The following is a 13,635-nucleotide window of genomic DNA, read 5'->3' as shown; positions in this document are numbered from 1 at the left end:
CCACTTTGCCGATATCCAGTTGCTGCGGAGTCAGCCACTTTTCCACCTGTGCGTTCAGGGCGGACAAGAGTGCTTGTCCGGTGTGACTCTCTGCTTTCAAGCAAGTCAAACCCAAGATGGGGTGACACTGCCGTATCCGGGATGTGGAATAGTACCTGGGGAGCTGGGGGGTGCCATTGAAGTGGAGCAAGACGAAGCAGCAGAAGAGGACTCAGCCGAGGAGGTTATGGAAGAGGATGGAGTAGGAGGAGTAGAGGAGGTTGCAGCAGGCCTGCCTGCAAGTCATGGCGGTGTCACCAACTCCTCTGCAGAGCCACGCATTCCATGCTTGGCAGCCGTCAGCAGGTTTACCCAATGCGCAGTGTAGGTGATATACCTGCCCTGACCATGCTTTGCAGACCAGCTATCAGTTGTCAGATGGACCCTTGCCCCAACACTGTGTGCCAGACATGCCATTACTTCCTTTTGCACAATCGAGTACAGGTTTGGGATTGCCTTTTGTGAAAATAAATTTTGTCCGATTACCTTCCACTGTGGTGTCCCAATAGCTACAAATTTTTTGAACGCCTCAGACTCCACCAGCTTGTATGGTAAAAGCTGGCGGGCTAATAGTTGAGACAAGCCAGCTGTCAGAAGCTGGGCAAGGGGGTGACTTTCTGACATTGGCTTCTTACGCTCAAACATGTCCTTGACAGACACCTGACTGTGGGCAGATGAGCGGGAACTGCTCAAGGCGAGAGACGGAGTGGCGGATGGTTGAGAGGGGGCAAGGAGGACAGCAGTGGTTGATGTGGCTGAAGATGCTGGACCAGGAGGAGGATGGCGGCTTTGAGTTTGTGTGCTGCTTGTACTCATGTGTTGATCCCATAGGCGTGTTGTGCGATCATGTGCCTACGCAAAGCAGTTGTACCTAGGTGGGTGTTGGACTTCCCACGACTCAGTTTCTTTTGGCACAGGTTGCAAATGGCATTGCTGTTGTCAGAGGCAGACACACAAAAAAATTCCACACTGCTGAGCTCTGCAATGACGGCATTCTGGTGTTGGACACAGCATGAGTTGATTGGCATGCTGTCGGGCTGACCCCGGGTGCCGATGCATGCTGTCTGACTGTGCCACTAGCTCCTTGAGATGACCTCCCCCTGCTTCCGACTCGTCTCCTCCTCCTCTCTTTCTCCCTATTTGAACTTTCGCCCTGTTCTTCTTCTTGCCGAGTGGTCACCCACGTGACATCCATGGACGCATCGTCATCATCAACCGCTTCACTTGTATCTGACAACTCAGCAAAGGAAGCAGCAGCAGGTACAACATCATCATCGTCACACCGTACGTCAATGTGTGAAATGCTGCCTGACTGAGACATCTCCCTGTTATCTACATCCTCTGGCAATAATGGTTTGCCTATCACTCATTTCTTCAAACGGATGTGTAAATAACTCCTCTGACAGATAAAGTGAAGTGGCTGTGGTGCTAGTGTTGGTGGTGGCAGCAGGCGGATGAGTGGTATCTTGAGAGGTGCCCGAAGCTAAGCTGGAGGAGGATGGTGCGTCAAGGTTCCTAGCGGACGCTGTAGAAGATTGGGTGTCCTGTGTTAGCCAGTCAACTATGTCCTCAGAACTTTTCAAGTTCAGGGTACGTGGCCTCTGAAAACTGGGCATTATTCTAGGGCAAAAGGGAATCACAGCACCACGACCATGACGGCCCCTACGGGGTGGCCTGCCTCTGCCTGTCATTTTTTTTGGATTAGTGGTACTATGCGTGCAAGCTACTGTGAGACCGGATATGAGTGGCACTGTGCAGTGGCAGAGGTTGGCAGAGTACATGCTGTAGGCCTGACACCCGCTTGAAGACAACTAACTGCTATTAAATCTATAACAGTAAAAAAAGGTTTTGGGTTTTTAAATGCAATCTATTGCGACACCAGATAAGAGAGGCAATGTGCACTGGCAGAGGTTGGCAGAGTACACGCTGTAGGCCTGACACACCCGTTTGAAGACAAGTAACTGCTATTCAATCTATAACAGTGAAAAAAGTTTTTTGGTTTTAAATGCACGCTATCGTGACACCAGATATGAGTGGCAATGTGCACTGGCAGAGGTTGGCAGAGTACACGCTGTAGGCCTGACACCCGCTTGCAGACAACTAACTGCTATTCAATCTATAACAGTGAAAAAAGTTTTTGGGTTTTTAAATGCAATCTATTGCGACACCAGATAAGAGTGGCAATGTGCACTGGCAGAGGTTGGCAGAGTACACGCTGTAGGCCTGACACACTCGCTTGAAGACAAGTAACTGCTATTCAATCCATAACAGTGAAAAAAGTTTTTTTTTTTTTTATATTCTTTATTTTTGTAGTGCGTTTAAAAAAAAAGTAAACCATAAACCTGAGGTACCCCGACGGCAATCCTCAGGCCATTTTGCAACATATATAACAATGGGGTGGATCAGATATGCATGCACAATTTTATATTTTTAAATTGTTAAACTCTTATAACAGATCATGGTAAGACCAGATGGTTCGTTGATGTAAGTAACATTCTTAAGTTTTACCATTGAGGAGAGACAGGTATAAAACATGAAACATAACGACTAAAACGGTTAGTGGTATATGTGAACGGGCCGACCTCTATCATTGATGCAACATTACCGTGTGGCCTGGATTTTTCTGGTGGCCCTATTGCAATTTCCGAATCTTAAAACAGGGCTTCATTAGGTTTGATTTACATGGAGCTTCTCAGCTTGTAGCCGCTATGGTAATAGGCGGGAGTATAATGGATTAATATCAAACCTGCGATAACTGTGCAGGAGCATATTACATGGCAAGCGGACGCAGTTAGAAATATGTGCCCATTAAGCTCCAACAGAACAGTTAAATTAGTTCACAATTTTATCAACGGATGTACCAGTTACCTGCCTTAGAGCTAGTGGAAGTGCATCGAAATGGGCTTGACAATTAGGGGAAGCCCGATGAGGTACTTGGTGGTAAACATTACACTTGCGGATTTTGTAACATTGGGTAGTGACGTTGTGTGTCGTACCCGGCAGCTAGCGGAGCTATGCTGTGAGTTTACATGCGATATACCTATACATTGCTAGCTTCGTGAGGGAGGCATCTATAGTCAACTATGGTAACTCTGCGAGGGGTGACATGGTGTCAGTGCAAGGATTAGTACCGTGCGGTTAGTAAGAATATAAACAGGGCCCGTGTCACCTCATCGGCGGTCACCAGCCGATAGTTTTAACATAGTTTTCCGATATCGTTGCATACAAATCTGAGGTACTTTCCTAACATAATGCATTTACGAGAACTAAAGAGTTGAGATAGAGTCCTGAATACTAGCAGTGACCAGGTAGTAATGACAGAGCGGCGGCATACTAGGGATTATTGTGAGCACTTCCTAAGTTTCCTGGCACCATGTGTACATTGCACAGTTTAAGCTGCCTACTATTTTCTGATTTCGTTCCTTTTAATTAAACAATAGAGTACCTCAGTGGTTACCGCTTGAGGTTATGCTAGGTGTGTGAGAGATTGTGAAGTTTAAAGGTAACTATCAGACCTGCTAGTCTAGGTATTACGTTGGATGAGATCAGGGAAGGTCTGAAAAGGGGTACGCTTGTTCTGCGCATTACTCAAAACGATAGTTAGGTAACTAAATTACAAACATATATACATATATACAAAACTCTTAACAGAAATAGACTGCATGGTGAGACTTCCTTACTGTTTACGAGAGTAGGCAAGTCAGTCGCACATCTCAAACATTGTATAAGCAATTTAGTTGTGTTGTGCTATTCAGTGTGGGAGGTTAGGGAATAGTAGCTTGCAGGTCCACCAGCTGTCGTGAAAGGTCTGTCATGGTTCGCTCGGGGATAAGCGCTGTGCCAAACATTGTGTAAGTCTTGAGGGTGTGTGAGGGGGGACCGTACCTATCTTAGCTGACGCTAGCCTGGGACTTGTGTGTGCGTCGTGTCCTCCCTTGGTCAGTACCCTATTGCTGCGAGGCAGGCTGGTTTCTGGAGGTGTGTTGAGGTGTATAAGTTGGGTGATCTAGTGTGAATGTGTGGTCAGGTGTGGCGTGGTGTGTGGTAGTGTGTATTTTTCGTGTCCCCCGGCAGCTCCTTGAATGGTGCTCGTCCATGTCTGGTCGTTTGTGAAGTGGGTGTGCGTGAGTGAGTTATTGCTGGTCCCTGCTGGTAGGTGTTAGAGAGGTAGTAAAGCTATTATATGGCTCCTCATGTGGAAATGGGTCTGTCTATGGGTCTCGTGAGGTCTGGGAGGGTCAAGGCCCCGCTGTGCCCTAGGGTGGGGGGCGCCATTCTGTAAAACAGGCATATACATTACAAGTCCAAGGAGAAATCGGTGTTTCTTGTAGGTGTCTCAGGGGTGTCTGCTGGGGTGTCATTCTAGCAGTTTCTAAGGATTATACAGTCCTCGGTGTGTCACGAGTATTAGGTAGTGACCGCAGCGTAGGACACAGGGGTTGAGCCTCTCGGGATGAGCGGGTTGATTTTTGTCAGGTCCCAATTATGATCTGATGTGGTCAGGTGAGGAAGTCCTTCTTGGGTGAGGGAGTCCTGTGGGATGCCGAGAGTCCGCAGAAGGTCTGGTGCGTCCTGGATGTCGTGGATCAGGTGGGAGTCCTTTCCTTGTTGTACGCTGAGAGTCCTGGGGTTCTGCCATTTGTAGCTGATTCCGTTTTGGTGGAGCAGGGAGGTGAGTGGTCGAAGCGACCTACGCAAGGCCAAGGTGCCGTTAGACAGATCGGCAAAGAAGGTCAGTCCCCTGTTGTCAAACTGTAGCGGGGTTTTGCCCCGTAGGGCCATGAGGATCACAGATTTATCTCTCCCAGTGCGGAACGTGACTATGGTGTCTTTTGGGGCTGAAGGTGGTGCCCTGGGGGGTTTAGGGATCCGAAATATGTCCACGGGGGTGATGGCTTCAGGCTGTCCATGCGGCAATATGGCTGCTATCATGCGCCGAATAACATGCGGTAGTTCGGACTCCGATATTTCGTCTGGCAGCCCCCTAACTTTCAGGTTTTGCCTTCTTCTGGTGTCCTCTTGTGCCGCAAATCGGCGTTCATAGAGCCGGTTCTGCCGTTGTAAGTCCTGTACTGCCTTTTGTAAGGATGACAGGTTCTGCTGGTGGCTCTGTGAGGACGTCTCCAGCGTGTTGATGCGGCCTGTCAGGCCCTGTATTTCTCCCCTGAGGGCATGTACATCAGTCAGTATATTCTTTTGAAGATCTGCCAGTAGGGCTATCAGTACCCCTGTGGTCACCAATTCAGCGTCGGTACCTGTCCCTTGGAGTCTGGCCCTCTGTGGCATGGATGGGGCTGGTAGGTAGTCATCCTCTGCGTCTCCGGAGAGATCATCAGAAAAATCAGAGCAGCCGCCATGGAGGGCCGCCATATTGGGCTCCGTCGGGCCTCGTGCTTGCCTCCACATATCTCCGATCGTCAGCCCAGAGGTAGGTTTTGCTGGCCCCGGTTTATTGTTTTTATTTCCCATATTGCTTTGGGGGGGTCTCTGCAGCCTTTTGGGGGGGTCAGTGGTTAATTTTTGTTTAGTTTAAGCAGTTTACTGTCGTGTTGTGTCTGGAGCTCTAGTTTTCTGCGACCGCTCTCCTCGGCAGTTCCGGCACCACCTGTCAAAAGTTGTTTGGTTTTAAATGCACGCTATTGTGACACCAGATATGAATGGCAATGTGCACTGGCAGAGGTTGGCAGAGTACACGCTGTAGGCCTGACACACCCACTTGAAGACAACTAACTGCTATTCAATCTGTAACAGTGAAAAAAAATTTTTGGTTTTAAATGCACGCTATTGTGAAACCAGATTTGAGTGGCAATGTGCACTGGCAGAGGTTGGCAGAGTACACGCTGTTGGCCTGACACCCGCTTGAAGACAACTAACTGCTATTCAATCTATAACAGTGAAAAAAGTTTTTTGGTATTAAATGCACGGTATTGTGACACCGCTTGAAGACAAGTAACTGCTATTCAATCTATAACAGTGAAAAAAGTTGTTTGGTTTTAAATGCACGCTATTGTGACACCAGATATGAGTGGCAATGTGCACTGGCAGAGGTTGGCAGAGTACACGCTGTAGGCCTGACACACCCGCTTGAAGACAAGTAACTGCTATTCAATCTATAACAGTGAAAAAAGTTTTTGGGTTTTAAATGCACGCTATTGTGAAACCAGATATGAGTGGCAATGTGCACTGGCAGAGGTTGGCAGAGTACACGCTGTTGGCCTGACACCCGCTTGAAGACAACTAACTGCTATTCAATCTATAACAGTGAAAAAAGTTTTTGGGTTTTTAAATGCAATCTATTGCGACACCAGATAAGAGTGGCAATGTGCACTGGCAGAGGTTGGCAGAGTACACGCTTTAGGCCTGACACACCCGCTTGAAGACAACTAACTGCTATTCAATCTATAACAGTGAAAAAAGTTTTTGTTGGTTTTAAATGCACGCTATTGTGACACCAGATTTGAGTGGCAATGTGCACTGGCAGAGGTTGGTAGAGTACACGCTGTTGGCCTGACACACAGACGCTTGCAGACAACTAACTGCTATTCAATCTATTACAGTGAAAAAACATTTTTTTTTAAATGCACGCTGTTGTGACACCAGATATGAGTGGCACTGTGCACTGGCAGAGGTTGGCAGAGTACACGCTGTAGGCCTGACACACAGACGCTTGCAGACAACTAACTGCTATTCAATCTATTACAGTGAAAAAACATTTTTTTTTAAATGCACGCTGTTGTGACACCAGATATGAGTGGCAATGTGCACTGGCAGAGGTTGGCAGAGTACACGCTGTAGGCCTGACACCCGCTTGCAGACAACTAACTGCTATTCAATCTATAACAGTGAAAAAAGTTTTTGGGTTTTTAAATGCAATCTATTGCGACACCAGATAAGAGTGGCAATGTGCACTGGCAGAGGTTGGCAGAGTACACGCTGTAGGCCTGACACACCGCTTGAAGACAACTAACTGCTATTCAATCTATAACAGTGAAAAAAGTTTTTTGGGTTTTAAATGCACGCTATTGTGACACCAGATTTGAGTGGCAATGTGCACTGGCAGAGGTTGGTAGAGTACACGCTGTTGGCCTGACACACAGACGCTTGCAGACAACTAACTGCTATTCAATCTATTACAGTGAAAAAACATTTTTTTTTAAATGCACGCTGTTGTGACACCAGATATGAGTGGCACTGTGCACTGGCAGAGGTTGGCAGAGTACACGCTGTAGGCCTGACACACAGACGCTTGCAGACAACTAACTGCTATTCAATCTATTACAGTGAAAACTATTTTTGTTTTTAAATGCAAGCTATTGTGACACCAGATATGAGTGCTGGCACTGGGCAAGTGGGCACAGTATCCACTGTGAGCCTGACACAGAAGCTGGCGGGCAGGCAACTGCAATTAGATTACACAGGAAAAAAAAGCAGACTGATGTTCTAGCCCTAAAAAGGGCTTTTTGGGGTGCTGTCCTTACAGCAGAGATCAGATGAGTCCTTCAGGACTGTAGTGGACACTGAATACACTAGCCTAGCTATACATTTCCCTATCAAATGAGCAGCAGCTACACTTTCCCTCCTCTATCTAAGAATGCAGCTTCAGAATGAATCTAAAATGGATGCTGTACAGGAGGTGGGAGGGTCTGGAAGGGAAGGTCTGCTGCTGATTGGCTGGAATGTGTCTGCTGACTGTGAGGCACAGGGTCAAAGTTTACTCAATGATGACGAATAGGGGGCGGATCGAACCGCGCATGTGTTCGCCCGCCGTGGCGAACGTGAACACGCTATGTTCGCCGGGAGCTATTCGCCAGCGAACAGTTCGGTACATCACTACAGCTCACTGATCATAAAACAAATTGTAAAAGGAAGCACTCTTCAGAGCTTACTGACTATACAGTGAGTTGTTTATTATACAGTGATTTTATTTATTTAAGAAAATATGAACTAAGTTTAGCAAAATACCTGATTTAGCATTTTTTGCAATATCGGGATAAATTATTTAAGTCAGTTGATTCGAAATTGCAGTTTAATAAATAGAACCCATATGCCTTTTTCTCTGAGAACAGTTTATATAAGTAATTTAGATTTGTCTCAAAATATGCAATATATCGAGCAAGGGAGGCCAACAGGTGCTATCTATGTTTGGTGCTTCTTGTGGGGTACATGCAGCAATCTTTAAAGGATTACTCCAAGCACCATTACCACGTCAGAGATTTGAAGTGGGCATGTTGCTTAGAGTCTGTATTTGCAGCATTTCAGTTTGAAATATTGCACATAGCACTTTGCTGCCAGTGGTGTAACTCCTGGCAGGGCCATCAACCAGCCTGTAATGAGAGTTTAATGAAGAAGACAAAGTGATTCTAATTTTGTCAAGTCTTCCTGAAAGCTTGAATTCAGTCAATTATTAATTAATGCACTAAATACAAAAGAGGATCCTTCTCTGAACTATGTTATAGTACATCTCGATGAAGAGTCAGTAAGAAGAGATGAAACTGCAGGAAGTAGCAAAACACAAGCATTTTCAATACAAAACGCAGAAAAGCATATCATGGGAAACAAATCAGCTTATCACAGAAGCCCAGGCAATCCATTTGCACACGAAAATGGCAAAAATAAAGTATGTTTTATTTGTGTATCAAATACCAGAATCTTGAGAACTGACTAATGTGAGCATTCAGGTGGTTCTTGATTTTCAGTGCTATTCCTTCACAAGAAAAAAAGGGGGATGGAAAAGAGAGAAGAATATTTTTGGGGAGTGGATCAAATAAGCATCTTGGTTTCACATGATAAACATGTGGTCTTTACAAAATGTGGGCTGAATCTCAAGTCCAATCAAAGGGTAGCAAAAAAAAAGGCTAGCTGATGGTTAGGAGACAGCTAATAAATGTTTATTTTATTCACAGACTATGTGACAACTGACCAATAGAGTGAAAAAACAAGAAGCAATAAAATAGTCTTTAATTCCAAGCTGGATTTTTACAGACACAATGATTGAAGCTATTGAAAGAGACAGACCGGAGTTGATACTTTGGGCTTTACCCTTTCTATGCCTGTGTGGGAGGGAACGGTAGCCTGGGTAATTGGTTTTAGCTTGAGACTAGGTTGTGCTTTCTGCTGTATTGAACTAGTATCTAGACCAGGGGTAGGCAACCTTTTAGCCGCACTGTGCCGAAATAAGATTGTGATGTCCCGTAGCGTGCCGGTCCTATTTTTTTTTTTAAATTGAGGTGTGTATGGGGGCTAATTGTGGAAATGTGTGTGTGTGTGTGTGGATGGATATATCAAAATGTGTGTTTTGTAGTGTGTATGTGTTGGGGCTGTTTGGCGTATTGCGTGTCAGAGACTGCATGTGGGGTTGTGTGCATGTATATGGATGGTCAGTGGGGTTGAGATTGTGTTGTGTTGCTATGTGGGCTGCTATTATTTGTATGAGGGGAAGGTTATTCCACAACTCTGTGTATATCTAGCAATGCGTGTGGCTTCCATATACATGTCAAGGGCAGGAGCTGCGATAGCTGTCGAGGGCTGCTCTACTATAGTGTGGATGCCCATTCACAAGTGCTGGGAGGAATTGATCTGAGATCCCTTCTTCTACGTGCTGCAATGCATAAATTGAGGATTGTCCTTCACCACCTTTTCGTATTAGCAGTTATCTGAAGCTTCACTGGGACTCCTGATAGGACAGAGCCTGGCTCTAGCAGCCTTGAGTTCCGTGCAAAAGCACCTCACGGGCCGTGCATGGCACATGTTCCATAGGTTGCCTACCCCTGATCTGGACCATTACAGTATGCTGGAGTTCTCTTTTAATACCTGGGTAGAGTTTATAAGATCGACAGTGGCACATTTATTATAAGTGTACTGCTGTTGCACAATGTTTCTCTATCATATTTACATTCTTTTTTCTCATATGTATTTTGTTCATAGATATTACAATCAAGCATTCTATGTTCTTTCCCATATATAAATTTTATTATTTATTCATTGGATATTTTACTTTTGTCCAATACATACACCCTTTGGTGCACACCAAACACGCCAAAACTCTTTCTTTTTAGATTGGTTTCTGTGATTTTTGTGTGCTGCCTTTTTTTCCCCTTTCTTTTCTTCTTCCAGTTAGAAATCCAAACAATTGTCACTTTAGTGAATAACCCTGGTGATATTCAGTAAATGGAATCACAGCATTGTCATCTGTTTCTAAGGCATTCCCATCTGTTTCAGGTCTCTCAACTCTGCAGGACATTCTTCATTCTAATGTAACCTTCTATGATATCATTTTCTCAGCCAATGAGAACATAGAGTCATGGATGTGAATGTCCACCCCAGGGTGGATTTGCATAGCATTTTATAAAATTGAAATGAAAAAATAAGATGGATGCCTCCTTCTAAATGTTTTTCTATGTTGTTTTCCCTGAGATTCTTCTATTCCAATTCTCATTGGTGATTAGATCTCCTATTAGTCATATTCTATTACCTGCACATTTGCTCAGAATTTTCTTGTAGAAAACATTATAATGCAGGTGGTTTTTCATTCACTGAAAAACTAGGTAACACATATAAGAACAAGTGGTTTTATTTAATTGATTAAATACCCCTTATACCTGCCCAGCATTCTAAGTAAATGAAACTAGGAGTTGTTGATATTGTATTCTTTATAGCACACAAGCAACTGTGATCAATGGTTTACCGTTGAAGTCTTGCATAGTTCATTTGTGTTACTTGACATTTTTTTATTCTACCTTCAATGTGCAAAACTATTTACCATTCTACTCCTAACCGTGAAAAGTACCGGTAAACTGATAGAAACATCATTTCATTTCATACAGAATTTCTTCTGCCAGGATGTTGTGAATTGCTGCACAGAGATGATAGAACCGGTCAGGTGAAAATGCTTTTCCGCATTGTTCCAGAATAAAACCTATTACATTTAAAAAATATATATATCTTCACTGTCTGTCAGGCTTAATTTTGGCAAAACATTTTTGTGTCCATGACCCAGATGAACTCTGTCAGTTGTTTATCTCACTTAATTCTTAAATATGCATCAACTAAATATTTTAAGTGAATGGAAAATATGTTTTTTAGTGTCGCTAATGTTTTGATTGAATAGACAAAAAATTTACCTTTGATTTGATCCCATTTCTATGCACTTACTTTGATAAACCAGGCGAACATCTCTTTTCTATACTGTCACGATTCGTAAACATAATCACAAGGCCCTATCCTATCCTGTAGTCACAAAGCTTGTTTATTTGTTTTTTTACATTTCTTGTTTATTCAAATAGGCATTGTGTATTAACATCAGTATCATATTCAAAACAGACATTTTGGCCCCCCTTTTTTAAACATTATTTTATAGCAAATTACATCACAAAATGCTTTCTTTAGTTAACACTAGTTTATTAATACAATTCACTTCAGTATTTTCTTGCTCAAAACTAGTATATAGAAGACATCTTGTGAAAAACAATATAAAATGAGTAACAGAGAATTCCTTGTAAACTTGAGACTACGTTCCTGGCCTTTGTATCGCTTATGGTCACCCCCTGCAGGGTGCCCCTTCATCTCACCCTGCCCATTCCCATAGCCCAGGTATTACTCTCAGGGAGAACAAACTTTTTGATATCTATCCATACAGTTTCAGACTATAACTGTAAATGTATCCATCATATGGTTGTCCTCTTTTTTTCACTTTTGAATATTGTAGGGTTTGGACACTATCTCTCCATCCTGAAGCCAATACTCAACAAGCTGTTAGCATTATCATGTTAAATACGTTTCAAAGAATGGGAGACCATCAATGGGCCTAAAGAGGAGGTAAGTTCAGGGGTCCAGATTAAACATTTGAAGAAATACCTGAAATAGCAGCATGTAAACCATTTCCCTGTACTTTCTCACTTTTGGGTATTCCCACCACATGTGTAAATATGTGCCATTCTGCCCACATCCTCTCCAACATTCGTATGTTTGGTACCTTTCCCATTCGACACAACTTCACTGGAGTTGTGTACAAGTGCATCATTAACTTAAACATCTGCTCTTGGAGGCTCACACAAATCGAGACTTTACAAGCTGCTTCCAAAACATTCCCCACCCTCCCCTATCCCATTCCCGGTGCTGCATATAGGTTAAGTTGCCTCATAATTTTGTAAAGACCCCTTAATTTGTTAAAGGTCCCATACCCTTGAATTTGATAAAAGCCTGAAAGTCCAACAGCTGCTTTGTCTTTCCTTTCTTTTTGTGGGATGCTACTGCTATAAAATTACCTCTAATTATGGCCTTATGTGCTGACCACACAGTAGAGCCTAACAGCCCCTTGTTCCCATTTTGTTCAAAATGGGAACCTTAGTGGCCTCCTCTACCACTTGCTTAGCCCTAAGTACGGAGGTTTTCATCCTCCGTGTCCATGAGGAATTTCCTTGTTGTGGGCACATAGTACATGCTATGTTGGCATGATCTGTCCAAGTTATCTGTTTAATCTCAGAGTTGACTATTATTTGCATCATTTTGGGATTGACCAGTAGGAGATCAATCATGGAGTAGGTGTCATGTGAGTAGAATGTCTAGTCCCAGGTATTAGAGTGTTGCACCTTCAAAACATTGATCAGTCTAGCCCCTTACAGGAACGTGTGAAGTAGGAAGTGATGCAGTGTTGACGTCTCACCAACCGTTAAGTTATTGGAGTTGTTTAGTCCCTTAGCATTAATGGATACAACTGTCAGTGCTATAGTTGCATGCCATCAGGATTTTCAAGGTTGCAGGGATGTTCTTGCAATGCATAGGATAAGCCTATGGAATAATTTGGGGTGTTTGATGATAGTATTAGGTACATCTATAGTGTATTTGGATCTTCTCTGGATCCCTCTGAGGCAGCCCCAGTCACTCCCTCCCGACCCATCGGTGATATCTAAAAACCTTAATATGTACCTACTATTTATCCTTCCTCCCCCTTCCTATTACCTGTTCAAGGTGCTCCTCCTCAACAAAGCTTGTTTTTAAATAATTCTCAAATATATTTGTTTAGATAGTTCAGCTTCATCATTATTCACTTCATACGCCTTAATTTGCACATATATTTTACCCAAAGGATGCTGCAGTGTTTCTGAATCGTAAGTGCTCAAGAAAATGTGTTTATATAAAAACATCTTATGTTACCTGCAAATAATAGCTGATTTCATTACCTAACAGAACGTTTATTCAATTTATTTTTCCATTAAAACCTTTTAAGAATTAGCATTTCCTTGACCCCTTTTTTTTCATTATCCTTCTAGTTATTCCACTCTGTTTCAAACTTTGTTATTGTTATTTCCTCACAGTAGAGCAGAGAAAGGTGAAATGTAATTCTCCATACATTCTTGCTTTAAATGTTTAATTTCAAGGAACCAGAGATATTGGAGTAACTGCAGATTGTTTAGTATGACAGATGACTAGGACAGCAGCAACAAGCCAAGGCCACCAAGAAGGCAATCAGCCGTGAAACTTAAGCAGGGATCAAGATGATCCTCCAAATGCAAAAGAAATTCATCTGCCTGACCCAGCAGAGTTGTTGTCATATTTTCAGAACCATTATGCACTTTTCAACTTCAACACGAAAAAGGA

This window comes from Pelobates fuscus, chromosome 5 (genome assembly GCF_036172605.1).
Source record: "Pelobates fuscus isolate aPelFus1 chromosome 5, aPelFus1.pri, whole genome shotgun sequence".
In the NCBI taxonomy this organism is placed as follows: domain Eukaryota; kingdom Metazoa; phylum Chordata; class Amphibia; order Anura; family Pelobatidae; genus Pelobates; species Pelobates fuscus.
This window is presented reverse-complemented; position numbering follows the sequence as displayed.